Below are 19710 nucleotides of genomic sequence, written 5' to 3'. Positions count from 1 at the left end.
TAGTGGATGACTTTATATAACCTACAAAAATAATATAAGAATTTTATAACTGTACAGCTAAGAACTCTCATTGATTATTCAATAAATATTTATTAAGCACCTACTATGTCCAGCCACTGTGCTAGGTTCCAGGTCAACAAAGGTAACAGGTCAAGTTATAGGATAGCAGGACTGAAATAGCCTTCAATAAAGTTGAAACAAAATTATAATGTAACCTTACAGAAAGAATGACTTTGATGTAGGTAATTATCAATAGTTTAAAAAAAACAAAGCTTCCACTTTCAATGACAGTAACTTTATTAAAGCCAGTACTGTTAACGTCATGGAGAAAGTAAGAGTTAAATGACTAATGGTTACCTCAATTAATGACTCAGAAGTTCAAATACCAGTTTGAATTTCTCCTTCCCTAGATAAAAAATATAAAGGAAAGAAGCTCCATAATCCATGTTCCATACATATCTATTTTCTATACCATATGATTTACTATTTAACCAGTAAATCTGCTATTTAAAGTACCAATAATTAATAGTTACATTTTCAAGTGCTCCTATAAACTATAACCAGGAGTAAAGAGGGGAAGAATAGATAAACAAAATGTGGTACATACATACAACAGAATATTATTCAACCATAAAAAGCAGTGAAATTTTGATATATGCTGCAACATAGATGGGCCTTGAAAACATTATGCTAAGTGAAATAAGCCAGACACAGAAAGACAAATATTGTATGATTTCACTTATAAGAAATAACTAGAATTTGTTCTAGTTTTGGAAATCTAGTTCTGCAAATGGATGGTTACACAATAGTGTGAATGTACTTAAAGCTACTAAACTGTACACCTAAAAATAGTTTAAAAGGTAAATTTTATGTTATGTATATTTTACAAAAATAAAAAATTTAAAAATTAAAAATAAGAAGTGTTGGGCCAGCCCTGTGGCCTAGTGGTTAAGTTCTACGCGCTCTGCTTTGGCGGCCAGGGTTTGGTTCCCAGGCTCAGACTTACACTGCTTGTCAGCGGCCACGCTGTGGCAGCAACCCACATACAAAATAGAGGAAGACTGGCACAGATGTTAGCTCAGGGCAAATCTTCCTCAGCAAAAAAATGAAATAAAAAGGATTGAGGTCTCTATCAAAGACCTCTGTTTGTGGGTTATATTTATCATATTTGAAATTAAAACAGAAATTTTAAAAGTATTTATTAATTTTAAAATAACAATAAACCCACTATGTTAACATATTTTATTAAAAAGTACTCTTCAAAAGAGAATTAAGAGGTAAGAGTAATGTCATTTCTTGCAAATCTCTTTAATATCTGACTTAAAACAAGACAGCTGAATCCTCATTCTGCATTTGATCTGTGGTGATGTTATTTTTGTTGAAGTATATGAAAATCTTATTGCACACAGATATGTGGGTATAAAAGGAAGGGATATGAGATTATTATGGATATTCTTTGATACTATACCAAAATTCGACAAGTGGTAGTTGTTTTTTTTGAGGAAGATTAGCCCCAAGCTAACATCCGATGCCAATCCTCCTCTTTTTGCTGAGGATAATTGGCCCTGGGCTAACATCTGTGCTCATCTTCCTCTATTTTATATGGGATGCCGCCACAGCATGGCTTAACAAGCGGCGCAGCGGTGCGCGCCTGGGATCCGCGCCTGGGATCCGAACCTTCAAACCCCAGGCTGCCAAAATGGAATGCGCCCACTTAACTGCTATACCTCGGGGCCAGCCCAGACAAGCGGTAGTTTTTTTCAGGTTACTTTTAATGTGGAATCTGAAACCACATAAATAAAACTTTCATACTCTGTCAAATTAAAATTCGTTGCTCTATCTTGTACTTGGAATGGGTCTATCTTGTACTTTGAATTTTTTAACATCAAGCATTGATCATCTGGAAATATTGGTTCACTAAATGTTGATATATTTCACTACACAGTATTGATACATCATATTCGTTACCATCACCATCAATCTTAATAGAAAAGTTTTAAGTACTGGGAAGTTGTCATGGTCACAATGGTGGTTACTAATTTTATTAAATTCTAATTTTTGCTTAAAAGTTCAAATTCCACCATTCCCAACAAATACTATCTGTTTTCGTTGATGTAGCAAACTCACTTCATTCATTTTCAAGAAAATGTCTGCCAAATCCCAATTATGAATAGTTTGTCTGTCACTCAGTCTTTTAGGTAAAAATAGTGTTCCACAAAAAAAGCAGCCAGTTCACCTGGCAACTTACAAAAACTGCACATGGCTCTCTCTAAAAACAACCATGACATTGGTAAGCAGCAGAAGTGCTCCATGCATACTTCCCATTTTGTCACATGGAATATTAAAAAGACATGTATCAAAGAATCAAGATTTTATAAAATTAACCATTTTTACTGCTTCATCAAGGAAATTCTTAAGTAAAACTGACGTTTTTTCTTAACTGCAAGAAAGTTACAGTGACAAATGCAATGACACATTCACATCCCCTCTCTTTTTCTTAAACAGTAGGATATTTCACACTCTATTCACTTTGCTATTCTCATTTAACATATACATATAAGATCACTCCATAGTAGTATATAGAAATAGTTCTCTTCCTATGTTCAGCTGCATAATATTTCATGTCAATCACCATACTCTTAAATGAGGACAGTTTAGAATAAATAGTAGGATGTTTTATTCTGGATTATGAATGTGAAAAAATATCAATGTAAATTTAAATAGTTCATTCATGAATTGGGAGAACAACTAATCAGTACTGTTTCTGTGTTCAACTCCTATTCAGGCAACCAGATATCTCTATTTATGCTATCAACTTACACACACAACACAAATCAACATATACTTTTTGTTAAAGCATGCTGACCTCCCTCTGAATTGCACTGCACAGAACAAACTAAATAAGGCTCCTCTAAAAAAAAGATCCTCAATAGTTGAACACTTCTCTACAAAGCCAAGTTCAGACAATAACTACATTTCTATTTATAATTCGTGAGCAAGAAAAGAATAGTTACAATAATGATAGGACATTCAGGAGCACCCTTATATTAAATGCTGCTTGGCTGTACTCAAACAGCTCAAAGGAAAAAGTAAAAGAAAAAACCCCACACAACTCCCATAGTAGATATTAGTTAGGCAAGGTTCAGAAAAAGGCAAAGTCATTAAAGGGCATAGAAAGGAGGTACGAAACAGCTCTGTGGGAAATGAAATTTAAAAGATTACAGTATCTAAGTTAGAAACCTAGATAAATTTTAAAAAGACACTACAAAAGCATAATATAAAGAAAATATGAATATTCTTTTGTGATTCTTCACTGCTTTTAACTATCTAAACTACCTAATACCTTTTATTTATTTATTTATTTTTCATTTTTATTTATTTATTTATTTTTAGCAAGGAGGATCAGCCCTGAGCTAACATCCATGCTAATCCTCCTCTTTTTGCTGAGGGAGAGGGGCTCTGAGCTAACATCTATTGCCAATCCTCCTCGTTTTTTTTCCCCAAAGCCCCAGTAGATAGTTGTATGTCACAGTCGCACATCCTTCTAGTTGCTGCATGTGGGACACGGCCTCAGCATGGCCGGAGAAGCGGTGCGTGGGTGGGCGCCTGGGATCCGAACCCGGGCCACCAGTAGCGGAGCACGCGCACTTAACTGCTAAGCCACGGGGCCAGCCCCCTAATACCTTTTAAACATTTTAAAGACTGAATAAAATGAAAAAGTATGCATGGAAAACTAATCACCAAAGAATGATAAATGAGGGGCCGGCCACGTGGCATAGCAGTTAAGTGCGGGTGCTCCCTTACTGGCCACCCAAGTTCGGATCCAGGTGCACCCCGATGCACCAGTTGTCAGGCCATGCTGTGGCGGCATCCCATATAAGGTGGAGGAAGATGGGCACAGATGTTAGCCCAGGGCCAGTCTTCCTCAGCAAAAAGAGGAGGATTGGCACAGATGTTAGCTCAGGGCTGATCCTTCTCACAAAAAAAAAAAAAAAGATAAATGAGAGCCTAAGAAGATTAAAATTAAATTCAACAAAACTATTACTAAGATAATTTTTCATTTTTAAAATTGTTTGTTTTCAGTTTATAAAAGTGATATACGCTCATTATACAAAATTTGGGGACTATATTTATTTACCTGTTTATTTTTTTGTGAGGAAGATCAGCCCTGAGCTAACATCCATGCCAATCCTCCTTTTTTTGCTGAGGAAGACTGGCCCTGAGCTAACATCTGTGCCCATCTTCCTCCACTTCATAGGGGACGCCGCCACAGCATGACCTGACAAGCGGTGCCTCGGTGCGCGCCCGTGACCCGAACCCGGGCTGCCAGCAGGGGCGCACACGCACTTAACCGCTATGCCACAGGGCCAACCCCTGGGAACTATATTTAAATAGAAAGACAATAACAACACGTCACCCACTTCTACATCCCCACTTATTAAATTATTAAAATACTATTGATACTTTTGCATTTGGTCCTTTAAGTCTGCATAATGTTTCATTCGTTCAATCATTATTTACTGAGTGACTACTATATGCAAAGCACTTTGCTGGGCAGGATATATCAGGTGTTAAGCAAGAAATAAACAAGGTCCACAAGAGATAAAGATAACAGGTTGGCATGGGTGGGAATTTCACAACAGTCATGCACCAGATAACTACGTTTCAGTCAATGATGGACTCCATATAGGACAGTGGTCCCATGAGATTAGTACCTTACAGCCTAGGTGTGTAGTAGGCTATACCATCTAGGTTTGTGTAAATACACTCTATGATGTTGACACAAGGACGAAATCACCTAACGACACATCTCTCAGAACATATCCCTGTCATTAAGCGACACACGACTATACTTTAAAGAAGGTGACACTCAAGCTGAAGACAGAAGCAAAAGAAGGACCTAAGCAGAGAGAACGCAGCAAGTGTAACAACTATGAGGTAGGAAAGAACCTGGTAGGGAGAGGAAATGAAAAGTGTGGCTATCATTAAGGAAGTAAGAAGAGGAGCATGAAAAGAAGTTAGTAAGGTAGACGGGCTGGCCAGACCAAGCACTTAAGGTTTTACAATTCTATTCCAAGTACAATGGAAATCCACTGAACAGTCTGAAGCAAGGAGGTCATATGTTCTGACTTCCATTTTGTAAAAAGACCATTCTGGCTAGTGAGTGAAAAAAATAGATTAAACGGGGAACAAAATTAGAAACAGGAAAACATGCAGCAGTTCAGGAATGGGATCATGTTGGCTTGGAATAGAATTTGGTGCCAGTGAAGACAAAGAAAAGAGGGAGAACTTAAAATCCAATTTGGAGATGGACTTGATAGGGCCTGCAGATTACCTGGATATAAGATAAGAAGAAAGAGGGAGAAAATAAACAATAGCTGCCAGGTTGCAGGCTTGAGTAAGTGGGTAGACGGCCATGTGATTCACTCAAAAGCAACAGTAGTATAAATCAAAAGTTCCAACAGAGACAACTAAATTTGAGGAATATAATTAAACACTTTGATATATAAATCTGGAGCTCAGAGAATATCCTGGACTGCAGACATGAACACACAGATTGTATTTAAAACCATGGATCTGGATGAGATCACTTAGGGAGAGAAGAGTCGGACAAAAGTCCAGGATCATACTTATAGGGGAACAATGATTCAAATACTACAGATTTCTCATTTGAAACCATGGAGGCTAGAAAGAAGTGAAAAAACATTATCTTAAGTGCTGAGAGAAAAAACTGTCAACCTAAAATTCTATATCCACAGAAAATGTCCTTCAGAAATGAAGGTGAGGGCCGGCCCCGTGGCTTAGCGGTTAAGTGCGCGCGCTCTGCTGCTGGAGGCCCGGGTTCAGATCCCAGGCGTGCACCAACGCATCGCTTCTCCGGCCATGCTGAGGTGGCGTCCCACATACAGCAACTAGAAGGATGTGCAGCTATGACATACAACTATCTACTGGGGCTTTGGGGGAAAAAATAAATAAATGAAATTATTAAAAAAAAAGAAAGAAAAAGAAATGAAGGTGAAATGAAAACATTCTCAGTTGAAGGGAAGAACTTGTTGTCAGTGGACCTGCTCTAAAAGAATTGTTAAAACAAATTCTTCAGACAGAATGGAAACAATACCAGAAGGAAACTTTGGAACATGAGGAATAAAGAAAGAGAAACAAAAATGGCAAATAGACTAGACTATTCTTCTCCTGAGTTCTTTAAAATATGTTTGATGGTTGGAAGCAAAAAAGTGTAACACCATCTGTAGGGGACTCTTCAATGCATGTAGATATAACACATAACAACTATGACCTAAAGAGGGAAAAGAAAAGAAAACTATATGATGGTAAGGTTTCCGTATCTCACCTGAGGTGGTAAAATACTGAATCTAAGTAGAGTATGACAAGTTCAATATGTATACTGAAATCCCTAGAGCAACCACTAGAAAACCTATGCAAAGAGATATAGCCCAAAGCACAAGAGAAAAATTAAAATGGAATAGTAAAAAAAAAAAACCAGAAGAAGGCAGGAAAGTGGAACAAACAGAAAGACAGAGAAACAAACAGAAAAAAATAAGATAGACCTAAATCCAAACACAGCAATAATTACATTAAATGAAAATGGTCTAAACACAATTATAAGGCAGATTGTCAGAACAGATATATAATATGATCTAACCATGGGCTATCTAAAGGAAACTCACTTCAAATATAATCATATAAGTATGTTAAAAATAAAAGGATGAAAACATATGTCCACACAAAAACTTGTACATGAACATTCACAGCATTATTCATAACAGCCAAAAGTGGAAGAAGTGAAATGTCTATCAATTAATAAATGAATAAATAAAATTATTCAGCAGTAAAAAGGAATGAAGTACTAATATATGCTATAACATAGGTGAACCTTGAAAACATTATGCCAAGTGAAAAAGCCAGTCAAAATGAACACATTTTGTGTGATTCCATTTAGATGAAACGTCTAGAATTGGTAAATCCAAAAAGACAAAAAGTAGATTACTGGTAGCCTAGGGCTGGGATGTGGGCAGGAATAGGGAACGACTGCTAATGGCCATGGAGTTTCTTTCTGGGGTGATGAAAATGTTTTAAGATTAAATCGTGCTGATGGTTGAAGAACTCTGTGAATATACTAAAACCACTGAATTATACACTTTAAATCAGTGAATTTTATATGTGGATTTACATCTCCATAAAGCATTAAAAACATCATGCTATGTGAAAGAAGCCATTTAAAAGTCTGCATATTGCAGGATTCCATTCACATGAAGGGTCCAAAATGAGCACATAGAGACAGAAAGTAGATTAGTGGTTACCTGGGACTGTTGTAGGAATGTGACTACCTACAAACTAGTACAAAGGATCTTTTGGGTGATGGAAATGTTCTAAAACTGTAAATCTGGTGAGGGTTGCACAATCATGTACATTTAAGAAAAATCATTGAATTGTACATCTTTTAAAACAAGTTTCATGGAACATAAATCATAACTCAATGAAGCTGTTTTTAACAAAGCATAGAAAGTAAAAAACAAAAAGTAAAACTAGACTTGTGTTCTCTGAAAGATACTGTTAGGAGAATTAAAAGATAAGCTACAGACGACAGACAGTATTTGCAAATTATATATCTGACAAAGGATATGCATCCAGAAGATATAAAGAACTCTCAAACTCAACAGTATGAAAACTACCCAATTAAAAAATGGATAAAAATTCTCTTCATCAAAGAGGATATAGGAATGACAAATAAGATGTTCAACATCAGCAGCCGTTAAAGAAATGCAAATTAAAACCACAATGAGATACCACTATACGTCTATTAGAGTAACTAACATAAAAAATACTAACAAGACCAAGTGCTAACTAGGATGCAAACCAACTGGAACTCATATGTTGCTGGGTGGAATGCAAAATGGTACAGCCACTCCAGAAAGCAATTTGGCAATTTCTTGTAAAGTAAAACATACACTTACCATATGACCCAGCAATCCCACTTCAAAGTATTTATCCTGGAGAAATCAAAACTTACATTCCTACAAAAACCTGTATACAAATGTTTATGGCAGCTCTATTCATAAGTGTACCAAACTGGAAACAACCTAAACGTCCTTCAACAGATGAATGGATACACTGTGGTACATCCATACAGTGGAATACTACTCAGCGATATAAAAGGAATGAACTACTGATACACACAACAACTTGGATGGATCTCAAAGGCATTATGCCAAGTTTCCCAAAGAAGCCAGTATCAGAAGTCTACATTCTCCAAAAGACAAAAACCCTTGTGGTTGCCAGGTGTTAGGGGTGGGGAAGGTATGACTACAAAGTGAGCACAAGGGAATTTTTGGACTAGGCCCTGAAGAACTCCCATTTAGAAAGCGAACAGAAAGAAAAGGAAGCAGCAAAAGAGATTAAGAACAGTTGGCAAGGAAGGAACAGAAAACTACCCAGGCTGAGAAGGGTGACTGAAGAAGAAAGGAATCAACAGAATCAATACTGTAGAGATGTTAACAAATGAGTACAAAAAAGTATTCATTGCTTTTATAAACTATATAGTAAAAATTTCCCCATATTCTTACAATTCTTCAAAAGCTTTCTTTTTAACAGTTCTATATTTTCCATCTTGCAGAGTTACCATCATTTCCAATTTGGGCCTATTACCAAATAACACTTATATGTACTTTGTACCCCCAAATTTTTCTCTATTTAACATCAGCTCATTAAGACAAATTTTCCGGTCAAAGGACATTTTTAAGACTCACAATACATATTTCCAAACCACTTTCCAAAAAATTTTACATCTTTATTACTCATCAACTATGTATGAACGCTCACTTCACAAGGCGTTTATATATATTTTTTTAACTTTAAAGGCAAACAACCATAAGTTGTTTAAATTCACAATTCACTGCTAGTAAGGTAGAATGCTTCCCATTTCTTTTGCCAACAATAGTTCAATGTATTCCTAGTCAGGTAAACACTTTCCTCTTTCTTTTGCTGTTTATATTTCCTGTTCTGCAAGCTGTTAGAGGCACAGGCAATAAATGGAGATCAACAAATGGAAAATAAACAAAATACAACTTCTAATGGCACTAGATATGACAAAGAAAAGTCTGATTCTTCCCTATGTAGGCCCTCAACTTCAAACACCTCACAAATGGATCTGTCGCTTTTATAACAGCACGCATCTCTTGGAGCAGACAACCACCCCAGATGAACTATCCCACAATAGACCACCTATCCCTTTTTCGTATCAGCATTAAACAGAAAGCATTACAAAGACCTAGGCACAGACAGGTACTTCTAAGACAAGGGTCCTTTAATATTTCAGGATTTAATGGTAGACTTTAAATTATGTTCAACTCCGTTATTATTGAGATGAAGAAACAAAGCTGGCGTCAGAACCAGACGATCCAAGGTGGCAGCTGCCACAGCCCTGCCTGTTCTTAACCCATGCCCTTCACCCCGACAACAGCACAGTCAGCCACAGCTGACTAGAATTCTAAGAAAAAAGGAGAGCACGGATTCCACATTATGCTACTTCACTCTCAGCATTTGCCTCTTTACCTTTCCTTTTGTGAACTCAACGCTTCAGCAACAAAAACTGGCCTCGAATTACAAAAACACTATAATCCCTAATGTTAAAAAGCTTGTTTTTTTTTTTAATCCAAGGTTCTGTATTAAGGAGGCGTGGGCTCTGTCATTCAAAAAGTGAGGTGTCCTTGGTTAAGCTATTTAAATACCTAAGTGTACAATTTTCATTTGTAAAACAAACAAAAAAAAATGGTAAATACTTTCTGGAGTCCTTAAATGAGATTAAATGCATGTAAAGTGCTTAGTGGAGAACTTGACACCATAACTTAAAACTTCAGATCTTTCTGTGGTCTAAAAGGGGTGACTTCCGACCTTGAAAATAAATCCATTAAAAGGTAAAGATAAATTTGTTAGGCTCAAGTTGGAAGATTTGTATGGCTAACAAGAAGTCAAAGGTACAGAAATAAAAAATAAGCAACTGAAGAGCCTCTAAACTTGTGCAAGATTAACTCTCTTTAGGTCAGTGAGTAATAGCAGTTAAAGATCATCTCCCTAGTGCTCACACACTCTCACATTCGAGTGTATCACAAAAATTCAAACAAATCAAAATGGCATTTTAATTGGGACTACGTTTACTTTCTCCCTTTGTCTATGCAAACCCTGTATTATCTTTCAAATTCTAGTTCAATTTCCTAGATGCTTCTTGAACCTGTCCTCTCTGACCATTTCTGATTAAGTAAATCTCTTTCTTTGCCTAAAAAAGCAACTCTTATGCTAAATTGGGACATCTCCTATAGTGTATTTATTGCAATTTATAACTTCCTTTTTTTACGTCTTTTTTTCCTCCAGTAAGATTAAATTTCTACAGAAACCGTTATGCTTCTCTGTCCAATAAAACACAGCAAAGTGCAGGCTAATAAGTAATGATTGATAAAAAGAATTAACTCATTTTAAAAATTCAGTAAGTGTGAGCCTTCCTGTCACAAAAAGTAAAAGCTATTAACAGGATTTTTTTCCTTTCTCTACACCAGTGTTTCTCAAGTTTTTTTTTCATTATCACTACTCTAAGAATTAAAATTAAATTTAACTTTAATCCAAATAAATTTGATTAATTTTAATTTAATTCAATTTTTCCCTAACAAGAGAAATTAAAAACTAAAAGGATGATTTTTATTGTATAGCATTGAGCTTTGGAGGGTCATAAACCATTGTAAATATCTAACTTATTATCACTCCTGTTGAGAATGCATGCTCTATACCTATCCAAATCCTCCAAACACTTGAAGGTTCAAACAGGACTCATTTGCTCCTGTTAGAAGAGGAGCTTTCTCTAATTACCAAACCACAGATCTCAACATACTTTGGACTCAAAGTCTTCTATTACAGAGAAAGGAAGATCACATTTTTCTAAGCAAGAAAAAAAAAAAAAAAAACCCAACATATAAACAAAGACATAGAAAGAAAAAGTATTGAGTATTTTAAGTTCAAGGCCAGACCAAGACAAGTGGGAACCTGGATAGGCTAATAATTAATACATCTTCAAAACAATACTCTTTAAATGTGTGTTCAACATTTACTCAGAAACATGAGGGCTGCACTGAAGAGGGAGGGAAAGCAGAAAGGAGAAGGAAGACTGCTCGTGCTTAGCGCCTCTTCTGTGATCCTTAACAATTCATCTCTGGCCCTAAACTTGGGAGTCCTGACTCAGCAAAAGGCCCTGCAGTCAACCAGAACTACCCATCTCAGCAGGGAGTTTCACATGCCCCTTGGTGGTCTCAAGCTCTAGCCCAAACAGCTTAGGAAAATACCTCCCAAGCCACATATAATACTCTCTATGAGAGGATTTTCTCCACTTTGTACATGTCCAGTGAACCTTTAGAAATCAACACTCTGGAGAGGGGCCCAGCTGGCCCATTCCTTAATCAAGCTCAGTGAGTTCGTTGCATGAAGAACTTGGCCTGATGAGAAGACAAGAGAAGCCTGGAAATGTATGTACATATTAGTTAATAAAATAATGTGAGATATTTGTGGGCCAAATGACAGACATCCTTGACATCCAGACAAAAGAATTCAGACTGTATTGGTATACAACAGGGAATCATGCTAGTTTTGTGAGAAGTAGTAACATATCAATTGTGCTATTAAGAAGACTGGTCTGTAAAACTCCTAATGGACCACCTGCAGTTAAAGAGGATAACTAAAAGTCTGCTGCAGAAAACTAAGCTGAGATGATAAGGGTCTGGCCATGGAATGGAGAAGAGACAGATTCAAGAAGTCTTTTGAAGAAGGGATTTGATAATTATCTGTTAATAGAGGATACATGAAAGGAAACTAATATTAAATCTCTGGTTTGGAGCAAAATGAATATAAAGTAACATTCAGACATCAAAGACAGAGTTACAAGACTAGAATATCTAAGTGAGGTATATCCACTAAGCACATATATTTAGGAGTCATTAACATGGCTCAACATTTTATACAAAAGACAAAGAAAACTACAGTATTCCATCAAAAAGTTTTTATCAATTAAAAAAGTGGCAGTAATTATATGGTTTTGTATTCAGTTTCTGAAATATTCTCTAATCCAAAACAATATATTGCTGGATGGTGCCAGATAACAGAAACTTCTATCCTCATTTTTCTTTTCTTTTCATTCCATGCATCCTCCCTAGGAGAAGTCATTCACATCCATTACTTTTAATTATAAACTCCAGGCTATTGGCTCCTGTATTAGTAGTTTCCTGTGGCTGCTGTAACCAATTACCACAAGTTGGATGGCTTAAAACAACAGAAATACATTCTCTCATAGTTCAGGAGGCCAGAAGTCTGAAGTCAGTATCATTGGGACAAAATCAAGGTGTCAGCAAGGCCTCAGCTCCCTTCAGAGGCTCCAGGAGAGAATCCATTCCTTGCCTCTTCCAGTCTGTGGTGGCTATCAGCATTCTTTGGTTTGTGGCCACATTACTTCAATCTTCAAGGCCAGCATCTTCACATCTCTCTCTGCTCCATCTCCACATCATCTTCTCCTCTGTGTGTATGAACTCTCCCTCTTATAAGGATACATGTGATTGCATTTAGGGCTCACTTGGATAACCCAGGATAATCTCCCCACCACATCTATAAAGACACTCTCCCCCTTATTTTTGCCATATGAAGTAACATTCACAGGTCCCAGGGATTAGGTCATGAATATCTTCTGAGGGGGCACTTTTCAGCCTACCACAGCTCCAAAATCCCACCAACCTAGATCACTCTCCTGAGCAACAGATCAGTTGACTCCTCTAAGTCTACGGATAAGAACACTGAGATATCCTAAATGAGCCCAAAACCCATTTTTTCCCTACTTCTGATTCCTTTTTTGGTTTGAGGTGTGTGTGTGTTTTATTGCTGTCCTAATTCATGCCCTCTTTATTTCCTGCCTGAGCCGCTACAACATTCATCTACCTGATCTTCCTGACTTCAGTCTCACTCTGCTCCAATCTAATATCCACAAAGCGTCTGACTTTATATTTTGAAAGGGCAAATCCCAAGTTATGTTCCTACTTAAACCCTTTGATGAGCTCTCTACTGCACAGTTAAATTCGAAATTCCGTAGCATGATGTAAGAAAGATCCGCCGTGATCTGGCACTTGCTTACCTCTCCAGCTTCATCTCTCCCCTTTCTTCCTTATAGCTTATGCTTTGCCCATGTACAGCTCTACCAGCAGTTCTCTGAACATGTCAATTTGTTCAATCTTTGTACATGTGAATTCTCTTTCTAAAATCCTCTTCCCTTCCAGTTACCTAGTGAACTCATCATTTAACACAATTCATATTTCATCTCTGCTGTTCAGTGTTCTCAGAAGTATTTTCTCCCTCACCTAAAATAAAACTTATAATCCTACACTGCACTACAATCACATGGATTTTTATTACTGGGGAAAAGAAATACTGCACAATATAGAAAAATACAAAGTACTATTACTTATATGTCTAACTCCAGTCCCATCCCACTTAAGGACACAGGTTCTATGTCTTATTCACATCCATTTTTGTAAAATATGTATTTAATAAACATTTGTTGACAAATCATTTAATTATAGAAGCAATAATTGCCCATTTTCTAGACCTAAAACACAGTAATAAAGATAATTAAAAGCAGTCATGATCCTATCACCCAGAAATTACTGATAATATTTTTCATCCATTTTTATCTAGTCTTCTCCTTATCTTGTTCTTAAAGAAGTTCTCTAATACACATTCTTACAGCAGTTTTTAGCCTTAAGGCTAAAATTAGAATATAACCTATCAACTCCTATAACTTAAGATTTGGAACTTGGCAAGAGAAGAAATTTAGTCCATAGATCTGTTTGGGACAGGTACAAATTTGATTTATTTTATTCACATTTTTGTTCTAGATATTCAGATTCCTAAGATCCAAGATCTATAAAAGTGACATGGTTTTAAGAAAGAAATTCAAAGCAAACTTTATCAGCAGGTAAATAGTTTTTATATATTTATAAAGCCTAAACAATTTTAATTTTCAAGGATGAACAAAATTTAAAATAAAATATATGTTGTGATCCATTCATAAAATATTTTACCCATTTTTCTGGCCAAAATACCAACTGCCCAAAACTATAAATAGTCCTCACATGTTCACAAAATCAAATAGCAAAGTTTTCAGTCTGAATATTTCAGAAATTTGTTCTAATGCACTTATAATTTTATCTTTAAATGTCATGCTTAATTATGTATTGGTCTCTATGAAAGAGAAGTTGAAGTCTACTCTCTCCTTCCCAGATCTTCATTCTCCTCACAAAGTTAGAAGGTATGGTCTTTTTGTGCAACTAGAGAGGTAAGATCTATAATTCCTTGCTAGCCAACTAAATTTCTTCAATGGAGGCTGAGGCCAAAACTCCTGCTGATGATAGGCAGTGTTACCCTGCCTTGCTTAGTTCCACATGCAGATGTCATTCTTGAAAGAGGATTTTGTATAAAGGACTGATACAGGGTGAGACTTAGGAATTCTTGTATCTAAAAGAATCTCTTTAATATCATCTGCCTAATAGAGCCCCCTTCTCATTGCTTCTTACATAATCATTTGCCCTCTTTTTGAAGGTATAGTAGTAGTTCTGAGACAATATTAAGATATTTGCAGGTGGGAAAGAGTCATCTAACCATTTGCAGATAAGACTCTTTTAAACAGATAGCTGTTTGCATTGGACAAGATGATCACTAATTTTCCTCTGTATTAATCACTGTACCTGCACATAGTAGGCAATTAAGTATTTTTTAATTAATATTCACAAAACTCCACCAGCATGAGGTTTCCATGCAAACTCAAAATTACTCAAAGCAATTCTAGCTCTCTCTACAGTATGATTACAATAATAGCTACCATTTATGGAGCACATATTATGTACCAGGCACTTTACCACTTTCATTGATATGTTATAATTTATAATATCATTACCTACAGCCCTGAATGACAGGCATTATTATCACCAATGTACAAATGCTTAGAAATGTTAAATAACTTATTCAAGTTCCAGAGCTAGTTGGTGAAGCCAGTATTCAAAACTCTAGGTCTTGTCTAACTTCAAAGTCCACGCTCCTTTCACTATTCCAGGCTGCCTCTCTCTTTCAATAGAGAGTGGGACAAAAACAACTGGAAAAAGTCCTTTTCTTACCTTCTGGAGAAGAATTTGACGACAGCCAGACTCCCCAGGTAGAATGACCTTGATTCATCTGTCCATACATAGGATGACACTTAAGAGTCAAATCTAAGAGACTAATTACCAACCAGTCCATTCCATCAAAGGAAACTGGAAATTTCTACCATTTACTCCCAGCAGCAGAGTAATGGCAAATTTTTCCAGAGTTAATGCACAATGACTCAGAGAAGAGTTTTAAAAATTTGTAGAGGTCATGCCAGAACTTAGAATTTGTCCAAAAATATAAGCTTTTCTCTAATTAACTGGACAACTTTCATCTCTTCTTTGAACAATCTTACTTAGACCAAAACGGAATAGACTGTGTCTTTACTTTTAATTTGTCCTCAAAGAGGGGATGAGCTGAACAAAAGTCTTCCCTTAATGTATGACTCATCTCACAAACATCTCACACAAAAAAGTAATGTATATGTGGGTATTCATTAGGAAAACTTCTTATAGGTCTAAATGTCCTCTGATCTTACCCTTTAGGACACCTGTCACTGCCCTGCAGATAACTTAGTAACAGAATCTTTTCAAGTGATGCTAAAAATCAAAAACGCTGGTTTTTCCTGTTTCAGACCCGTGGAGCTAGTTTTCCAGTATCTATGAGGAGGCATGTCTATGTGCACATACTACACTCCCTATACTTGGGTCCTGGCTGCAAGCTAGTGCCTGCTGGCTGAACTCAGATATTTCCAATTGCCTTAACTAAGAAAAACAAAGACCTCATTCATTACCCTTATTTCAGCAGCTACTGGCTGTCCAAAGCAACAGAATCCTCTGCACAGCATGCATGTTAGAGGTAAGAAGAAAAAAACATACTTCAAATTACAAAATTCTTTTGGTTTACAGCTCATATTACTATATATATATACACATCTATTTTGTTCAAGTAATCTATAAAAACATACTCAGGATTCAGTTTCTGTGATTTCACTGAACACTATATTTCTCTCCAGCTTAAAACAAATCTGCCACTGAAATTACTGAAAAATTTTAATGACATATCTTAGATAATAAAGCTCTCTATTAAAGTTACTTTTACCAGATCTGTCAGGATCAAACTGTGAATACATAGTACTATAAGTACTACGTGAATACTGTATACTCACATGACTACGTGTACTATGACTCACAGAAAAGTTCACTATTATCACTGGCTTAATTTATGACATGGGGTAAAAATCACATGGCAGCAACTCTGCTTTAACACTACCACTACTACCAATAACGTGTTTCCAGGCCACTAGTCCAAATATCAGTTGAGAGCTATAGGGGATTAAAAAAAGAAAGAAAGAAAGAAAGAAAGAGAGGAAAGAAAGAGAGGAAGGGAGGGAGAGAGGAAGAGAGAGAAAGAAAAAGAATAGAGGTATCCAAAAAGATAAAAATACAGAATCCTTAAGAGTAGGAACTAGCAGAGTTTCTTCACCAGGATAGCCGGGCCCAGGTCAAGAAAGCAGTGGCTTTGTGTATTTAAACTATCCCAAAAGTATGACTAATTTCAATTTTCCTTTTCAGTTTTGCTAGATTTCCACTGATTCTATCTTGATGGCAGAAGGGCAGAATATTGTGCTCACTAACAATATTCATAGGACAGACTAAGAAAGAATGTTAATCAGACATCAAAACTCTTTCTGAATACTGAGCCAGATTGCGAGGAAAAGGAAGAAGGGACAGAGAAGAATAAGTAAGAGGTAGAAAAAAGCAATGGTGTACTAACCCCACAGGAGCAAAATGAATTCTGGACTTTGGAGCACCACACCATTTAGGAGCAGTTTAGAGGATAGAAAATGGGAAAAAATTAACATCTAACAGTTGTTGAGTACTTGCTTATATAAGTCAGGCACTTTATATATATTATCACTGATTCTTATCTTAACACTGATAGAAAGACACTATTACCCCATTTCTCAGATGAACAGATCATGTGCTATAATACAGAGAGACAATTTTGGAGTAAGATTTGAAATTCTGCTTCTGACACTCATGAGCCTTGAAATCATGGGCAATTAATTGATAACTCGGAAAACAACTAAATCCACCCTATTAACAGCAGGGCATGACAGAACCATAAGAGAATTGTAAAAGTATACATGCCTTATTAAACATCCTCCTATGCCAGGAATCATTTGCCCTGGACTGCCAAAACTAGAACGTTTTAAGGGCCCCCACAATCACCTGATTGTTTGGCTTTCTGCACTTATGTAGTGGAATTGACCTCTGACCTAAGGCTAGAAATGGGTGAGTAAAATAAGGCCTCTTCCATGATGAGGGCATAGTGAGTAGAGAATGACTTTAAAAAAAAGATATAGCCAGACAAAGATATGACAAGAAAACTACAGACCAATATCCCTTATAAATATAGATGCAAAAATCCTCAATAAATTACTAGCAAACCAAATCCAGTAGCATATTAAAAGGACTAGACACTATACCAAGTGGGATTTATCCCAGGAATGCAAGGTTGGTTCAACACACGAAAATCAATCAATGTAATATATGAAGTTAATAGAAAAAGGGAAAAAAACACATGATCATCTCAGTATAACTCCTATTCTTATTATGTGGGAAAAAATGTTAAAGCATTCATTCCTGATTTAGACATGTAATTTCTAGTTTCCTAAGAGATGTTTAAAAGTCACGCTTTGCAGAACTCTTTCTAGTTGTGTTTAACAAGAATGTATGAAAATAAGCTCTCTCATTTATTGAGTACCTAACACATGTGAAGTGCTAGGCATATGAAATTCGATTTAACTATAACCACCCTGGCAAGGCAGCTGTATATGAATATAAATAGGCAGTAGAGCATGGTAGTTAAGAACAGACTCCAGAGCCAAATTCCCTGGGTTTGAATCCTAGTTCTGCCACTTACTAACTTGGTGACTTTCATCAAGTTAACTTAACATTTCTGTGTCTCAGTTTCCTCCTCCAAAAATGGACAACAGTACCTATTCTTATAGAAGTGGCATAAGAATTAAATGTTATTGTATATAAAGATCTTAAAACAGCGTCCAATATGAAATAAGGGCTGTATAAAATGTTGGTCATTTGGTTGATGAAGATGACAAGGCCAAAGAGAAGAAAGGTACACCAGGCCCTATCTTCAGACCTTAACAATGAAGTTTCTGCCGTGTGTGTGTGTGTGTGTGTGTGTGTGTGTGTGTGAGGAACACCAGCCCTGAGCCAAAATGCGATGCCAATCCTCCTCTTTTTGCTGAGGAAGATTAGCCCTGGGCTAACATCCATGCCCATCTTCCTTTACTTTATATGGGATGCCATCTCAGCATGGCTTGACAAGCAGTGCACTGGTGTGCGCCCGGGATCCGAACCTGCGAAGCCCAGGCCGCCAAAGTGGAGCACGCATACTTAACCGCTGCACCACCCGGCCAGCGCCTGCCTTTTCTAACTATCAGACTACACTGGATGCTTGGATGAAAGCTGGTTTCAATTTAATGCAGGTGAAATGCATACTCTAAGTACAGATGATCTCTTTAATCTGGAATCCCTAGAACCTGATGTCCAAGATCAATTAATTTTCCACTTCATAGAGAGGGTCTATGCTAACCCCTTCCTTCACAAGAAAGGTAATGCACAGTAAAATAGTCATAGAGCACACAAAGATTATCACGCCTTGCTGGTGAAGGAGTGGTAAGTAGTCCTAGACAAGATACTGGCTCAAATGCACTGAGAGATTGTTTCATAAATTATCAGCAACAGCTGTCTAACCAGATGGGATTTCTGGTTCTGATGATTTCTTGATTTTCTAACCATGAATTTAACAGATTAATCTGTTTAAGAGAGACCTAGAAAATATGGTGGGAACTGTGCTATCTCTTCAAAATTTGCCATGTCTGGTAGTTTTTGTAGCTGAGTACCATTACCTTGCAGTTTTCCTGGAATTCTGATTAAAAGCCATGGGTAGCTATACTTTTTTATACTTGGCTAAAATAGACTAACACAGAATTATATTCATCTCTCAAATAACCTATATTGAATTGATGTAATGTGTTTAAATATAAGCTTCTCTGAAGCTGCTTGTATTGATACAAAATCATTTCTTATATAAATAGTCTATCTTCCGCACCATTCCTATATACCAAAACACTACTTAAATCGAATGCCAGGCTCTTGGAACACGTATCAGTATACATCTAATTATCATATTAGTGTATCTAATTATCTTAATTATCTAATTCTCATAATAATCCTATCTCATAATAATAATCTCATAATACCTTAATAATAAGGTAAACAACTTATCCAAGATCAGATTTACTCCAATTTCCTTCATCTTTCCTATATGGTATATTTTATGATAAACACTCATCTTTTAAAGATAATGAGACATATCTTTTTTTATATTCTTTTTTTTTTTTTTATTGATGTTTTAATGGTTTCTAACATTGTGAAATTTTGGGTTGTACATTTTTGTTTGTCCATCACCCCATATATGACTCCCTTCACCCCTTGTGCCCAC

The 19710-nt window shown here is 36.4% G+C and overlaps 1 protein-coding gene across 5 annotated transcripts in view; it reads right to left on the bottom strand.

Annotated features, from left to right (window-relative positions):
- Positions 1–19710, bottom strand: part of ABL2 (ABL proto-oncogene 2, non-receptor tyrosine kinase) — a 114318-nt gene that overhangs the window by 33443 nt on the left and 61165 nt on the right. The gene's annotated exons all lie outside the window — the stretch shown is intronic.

Source organism: Diceros bicornis, chromosome 4 (genome assembly GCF_020826845.1).
Source record: "Diceros bicornis minor isolate mBicDic1 chromosome 4, mDicBic1.mat.cur, whole genome shotgun sequence".
Classification (NCBI taxonomy): domain Eukaryota; kingdom Metazoa; phylum Chordata; class Mammalia; order Perissodactyla; family Rhinocerotidae; genus Diceros; species Diceros bicornis.
This window is presented reverse-complemented; position numbering and strand designations above follow the sequence as displayed.